We start from the raw sequence: 6740 nt of genomic DNA, 5'->3' as shown, positions 1-6740 counted from the left end.
CGTGACCTGTAGACTTGAATGGAGCTCATTTAGATTTATAGATCTGTAATTCTAAACACACACACACACTTTTTAATGTATGTATATAGAGGCCTTTAAGGTTAAACATGTCAATGCTTTTTGTTTTATTCTACACACACCATGGCGCTTTGATCTAAATTTCATATAGTTTAGTTCTTTATGCATGTTTTATAATTGTTGGAATTTTAGGCCAGAATGCAAGTCTAGGACCGACTAGTGATGTGACCATAGGTATCATAAAGTAAATCAAAATAAGTTAAACCCCTCTTGATACCCTACAATTACATGGGCTAGTTTTAGTGATACTGTACTTACTCAACAAGACTCTAAAAAGTAGATTGTATTTTTTGCCGTTATCTGTCTACGACATATTTAGAGTGTATCACTTTATAATTTCAGCATTGATGTTTTTTTTAATGGTATGAGTCTGTTGTAAATCTGAATTGTTTATTGAATAAATGTAATAAATAGTATAATTCATATCACATAAAAACTGTCGAAAGACATGAATTTATTTATTTTTGTTATAGGATTTCACTTATAAAAAAAAGCGCATATTTGTAATAGATTTTGTGTTTTGTAAACTTAAAAGATTGAAGATGACCAAGTAATAAGATGGCCACGTGACTGAAACATAGACATATATATATATAGACTGGACGATAAAGAACAAATTATTATCGGAAATATTTGGGAAAAGATAAGTTTGTAGATCCACATCACAAACCTATATATATTTGCCTATGTCTATGATTATAAAACAAAGACAAAATATTGGGAATATGGCAGTTTTGTACTTTTCAAAACTAAAGATCAAAGGTATATATTGGCTGAAATGTTAGTCCTAGAATTTATAGCTCAATCGCCGCCATTTTTTTTCACATAGATATAGTACATAAAACATATTGACTTCCCCCAAATAAAAATAACTTCCTACTTCCAGTCTATATTTATTTATGTCTATGGACTGAAAGTTCTTTTATTTTGATCACATACCTATATATTATTACACATGTCAAGCTAAGTGCTGAAACAATTTGGGGGAGCTATCACTAAGCGCGTCCCCAGGTGGCAGATAGGGGAATGACCCTTAGATATATGAGTTCCTGCGGACCAACTGGTTTCCAGTCATCAGGGATGAGGTGGGATAGTTACTGAGAAATCCAAGGAAATTACTTCCAAAAGCGAGTATTTCTCCCACTTCCCTTTCTCGGATCAAGCTGAAATTTGCACACTTATTCATTGTCGATGACAACACATTAATAAAAATAAATAGTAATTATTTAATGAGTTTATTAATTAGTCGTAATTAATTTATTTTGTTTTATACAGAAATATACTAAGCTAAGGAATAAATAGCTATGTGTAGAGAATTAGGTAGTTCGTAAAATTTAAACTATAGACTTTTTTTTAGACCATATAAGCCTTCTATTTTTATAAGTACTGGAATACCACGGCAGCTAACGCGTTGGCCTTCCGTCATAGAGGCTAAAAATAGCTTTTGAAAAGCAGCATGGAAACCCTCTCCAGATACTCCCCCCCCCCCCCCACTAGTTCACAAAAGTGATTGGAGCATAGTGCACTGAGCGGTCTAGACGTAGGACACCGCACTAGTACACTCTAGATCTTGTCATAAGTTAGTACAGGATGGATTGGAGCATAGTGCACTGAGCGGTCTAGACGTAGGACACCACACTAGTACACTCTAGATCTTGTCATAAGTTAGTACAGGATGGATTGGAGCATAGCGCACTGAGCGATCTAGACGTAGGACACCACACTAGTACACTCTAGATCTTGTCATAAGTTAGTACATGATGGATTGGAGCATAGTGCACAGAGCGGTCTAGACGTAGGACACCGCACTAGTACACTCTAGATCTAGTCATAAGTTAGTACATGATGGATTGGAGCATAGTGCACAGAGCGGTCTAGACGTAGGACACCGCACTAGTACACTCTAGATCTTGTCATAAGTTAGTACATATGGATTGGAGCATAGTGCACAGAGCGGTCTAGACGTAGGACACCGCACTAGTACACTCTAGATCTTGTCATAAGTTAGTACAGGATGGATTGGAGCATAGTGCACAGAGCGGTCTAGACGTAGAACACCACACTAGTACACTCTAGATCTTGTCATAAGTTAGTACAGGATGGATTGGAGCATAGTGCACAGAGCGGTCTAGACGTAGGACACCGCACTAGTACACTCTAGATCTAGTCATAAGTTAGTAAAGGATGGATTGGAGCATAGTGCACAGAGCGGTCTAGACGTAGGACACCGCACTAGTACACTCTAGATCTAGTCATAAGTTAGTACAGGATGGATTGGAGCATAGTGCACTGAGCGGTCTAGACGTAGGACACCACACTAGTACACTCTAGATCTAGTCATAGGTTAGTACAGGATGGATTGGAGCATAGTGCACAGAGCGGTCTAGACGTAGGACACCGCACTAGTACACTCTAGATCTAGTCATAAGTTAGTACAGGATGGATTGGAGCATAGTGCACTGAGCGGTCTAGACGTAGGACACCGCACTAGTACACTCTAGATCTAGTCATAAGTTAGTACAGGATGGATTGGAGCATAGTGCACAGAGCGGTCTAGACGTAGGACACCGCACTAGTACACTCTAGATCTAGTCATAAGTTAGTACATGATGGATTGGAGCATAGTGCACAGAGCGGTCTAGACGTAGGACACCGCACTAGTACACTCTAGATCTTGTCATAAGTTAGTACATGATGGATTGGAGCATAGTGCACAGAGCGGTCTAGACGTAGGACACCGCACTAGTACACTCTAGATCTTGTCATAAGTTAGTACAGGATGGATTGGAGCATAGTGCACAGAGCGGTCTAGACGTAGAACACCACACTAGTACACTCTAGATCTTGTCATAAGTTAGTACAGGATGGATTGGAGCATAGTGCACAGAGCGGTCTAGACGTAGGACACCGCACTAGTACACTCTAGATCTAGTCATAAGTTAGTAAAGGATGGATTGGAGCATAGTGCACAGAGCGGTCTAGACGTAGGACACCGCACTAGTACACTCTAGATCTAGTCATAAGTTAGTACAGGATGGATTGGAGCATAGTGCACTGAGCGGTCTAGACGTAGGACACCACACTAGTACACTCTAGATCTAGTCATAGGTTAGTACAGGATGGATTGGAGCATAGTGCACAGAGCGGTCTAGACGTAGGACACCGCACTAGTACACTCTAGATCTAGTCATAAGTTAGTACAGGATGGATTGGAGCATAGTGCACTGAGCGGTCTAGACGTAGGACACCGCACTAGTACACTCTAGATCTAGTCATAAGTTAGTACATGATGGATTGGAGCATAGTGCACAGAGCGGTCTAGACGTAGGACACCGCACTAGTACACTCTAGATCTTGTCATAAGTTAGTACAGGATGGATTGGAGCATAGTGCACAGAGCGGTCTAGACGTAGAACACCACACTAGTACACTCTAGATCTTGTCATAAGTTAGTACAGGATGGATTGGAGCATAGTGCACAGAGCGGTCTAGACGTAGGACACCGCACTAGTACACTCTAGATCTAGTCATAAGTTAGTAAAGGATGGATTGGAGCATAGTGCACAGAGCGGTCTAGACGTAGGACACCGCACTAGTACACTCTAGATCTAGTCATAAGTTAGTACAGGATGGATTGGAGCATAGTGCACTGAGCGGTCTAGACGTAGGACACCACACTAGTACACTCTAGATCTAGTCATAGGTTAGTACAGGATGGATTGGAGCATAGTGCACAGAGCGGTCTAGACGTAGGACACCGCACTAGTACACTCTAGATCTAGTCATAAGTTAGTACAGGATGGATTGGAGCATAGTGCACTGAGCGGTCTAGACGTAGGACACCGCACTAGTACACTCTAGATCTAGTCATAAGTTAGTACAGGATGGATTGGAGCATAGTGCACAGAGCGGTCTAGACGTAGGACACCGCACTAGTACACTCTAGATCTAGTCATAAGTTAGTACATGATGGATTGGAGCATAGTGCACAGAGCGGTCTAGACGTAGGACACCGCACTAGTACACTCTAGATCTTGTCATAAGTTAGTACATGATGGATTGGAGCATAGTGCACAGAGCGGTCTAGACGTAGGACACCGCACTAGTACACTCTAGATCTTGTCATAAGTTAGTACAGGATGGATTGGAGCATAGTGCACAGAGCGGTCTAGACGTAGAACACCACACTAGTACACTCTAGATCTTGTCATAAGTTAGTACAGGATGGATTGGAGCATAGTGCACAGAGCGGTCTAGACGTAGGACACCGCACTAGTACACTCTAGATCTAGTCATAAGTTAGTAAAGGATGGATTGGAGCATAGTGCACAGAGCGGTCTAGACGTAGGACACCGCACTAGTACACTCTAGATCTAGTCATAAGTTAGTACAGGATGGATTGGAGCATAGTGCACTGAGCGGTCTAGACGTAGGACACCACACTAGTACACTCTAGATCTAGTCATAGGTTAGTACAGGATGGATTGGAGCATAGTGCACAGAGCGGTCTAGACGTAGGACACCGCACTAGTACACTCTAGATCTAGTCATAAGTTAGTACAGGATGGATTGGAGCATAGTGCACTGAGCGGTCTAGACGTAGGACACCGCACTAGTACACTCTAGATCTAGTCATAAGTTAGTACAGGATGGATTGGAGCATAGTGCACTGAGCGATCTAGACGTAGGACACCACACTAGTACACTCTAGATCTAGTCATAAGTTATTACAGGATGGATTGGAGCATAGTGCACTGAGCAGTCTAGACTTAGGACACCGCACTAGTACACTCTAGATCTAGTCATAAGTTAGTACAGGATGGATTTAAAATAATGGATGCACTTTCACTTACTTGTTTTATAAAAAAAATATTTTTTTAAATATTCTGCTTGATAATTTTTCTTAGAATCATTCTTGGAGGCTCTTAAATCTTAATTTTTTTATGAAGTAGTCTTACAACATTAGTTTGAGAATCATTATTGGAGTCGTCCTAAGACTCCTAAGGCTCTTGTTTTAAAAGTCTTACATTTTTTTAAATATGTATATAGCTCTTCTACTAACTTCTAAATAGCAAGCTTTCCTTCAAAAAAGAAGTTCATACGTCCTATTATTGATTCGAGACTTCAAATATGCTTTGTCATTGGTCTTCCTAAACAACTTCAAGCTGTTGTTTGAGAAGTCTTAAAATTTTAGAGAATCATTCTTGGAGTCATAAATCTTGTTTGAGAATCATTATTGGAGTCTCATAAATCTTGTTTGAGAATCATTCTTGGAGTCTCATTGATCTTGATCACTTTAATGGCTCTTTGTAAATACAAATATGGACCAGCGGGAAAATCAATAGTTCAACAAGCAATCGCTTTTAGTCGAGCTGCAGCTCGAAACAAAGCAAGGAGGGGAGAGAGGTAGACATTTGTTTCAAACTTGTTTTTTTGAAACACTGTTTTGCTTTCAAATATGACTTTTCCTGTCCAGATTGACCAAATTACCGAGTAGAAGTGATTATGTAATGTGACCAAACATTCGGTAACTGGACGCGTCGTGGGAAGCTGAAAAAAAGTTTAAAAGATTGCTTAAAAGAATCGGTCCCTAAAATGGTCCACCCAAGCAGTTAAATAAGGCAGGTTACACTATTTTTAGCATAAATATCAGAAGCTATGAACTACAAACTATCAAGAACCAGAATACTATCTCCAACTATCAACAACCACAACACTAGCTCCAACTATCAACAGCCACAACACTAGCTCCAACTATCAACAGCCACAACACTAGCTCCAACTATCAACAACCACAACACTAGCTCCAACTATCAACAATCACAACACTATCTCCAACTATAAACAGCCATTACACTTTCCCTAACTATCAACAACCACAACACTAGCTCCAACTATCAACAACCACAACACTAGCTCCAGCTATCAACAACCACAACACTATCTCCAACTATCAACAGCCACAACACTAGCTCCAACTATCAACAATCACAACACTATCTCCAACTATCAACAACCACAACACTAGCTCCAACTATCAACAATCACAACACTATCTCCAACTATAAACAGCCATTACACTTTCCCTAACTATCAACAACCACAACACTAGCTCCAACTATCAACAACCACAACACTAGCTCCAACTATCAACAACCACAACACTATCTCCAACTATCAACAACCACAACACTTTCTCCAACTATCAACAACCACAACACTATCTCCAACTATCAACAACCACAACACTAGCTCCAGCTATCAACAACCACAACACTATCTCCAACTATCAACAACCACAACACTAGCTCCAGCTATCAACAACCACAACACTATCTCCAACTATAAACAGCCACAACACTAGCTCAAACTATGAACAGCCACAACACTAGCTTCAACTATCAACAGCCACAACACTAGCTCCAACTATCAACAACCACAACACTAGCTCCAACTATCAACAACCACAACACTAGCTCCAACTATCAACAATCACAACACTATCTCCAACTATAAACAGCCATTACACTTTCCCTAACTATCAACAACCACAACACTAGCTCCAACTATCAACAACCACAACACTAGCTCTAGCTATCAACAACCACAACACTATCTCCAACTATCAACAGCCACAACACTAGCTCCAACTATCAACAATC

Source organism: Biomphalaria glabrata, chromosome 9, assembly GCF_947242115.1.
Source record: "Biomphalaria glabrata chromosome 9, xgBioGlab47.1, whole genome shotgun sequence".
Taxonomy (NCBI): Eukaryota; Metazoa; Mollusca; class Gastropoda; family Planorbidae; genus Biomphalaria; species Biomphalaria glabrata.
The sequence above is the reverse complement of the archived record's forward strand: the minus strand, read 5'-3'. Positions refer to the sequence as shown.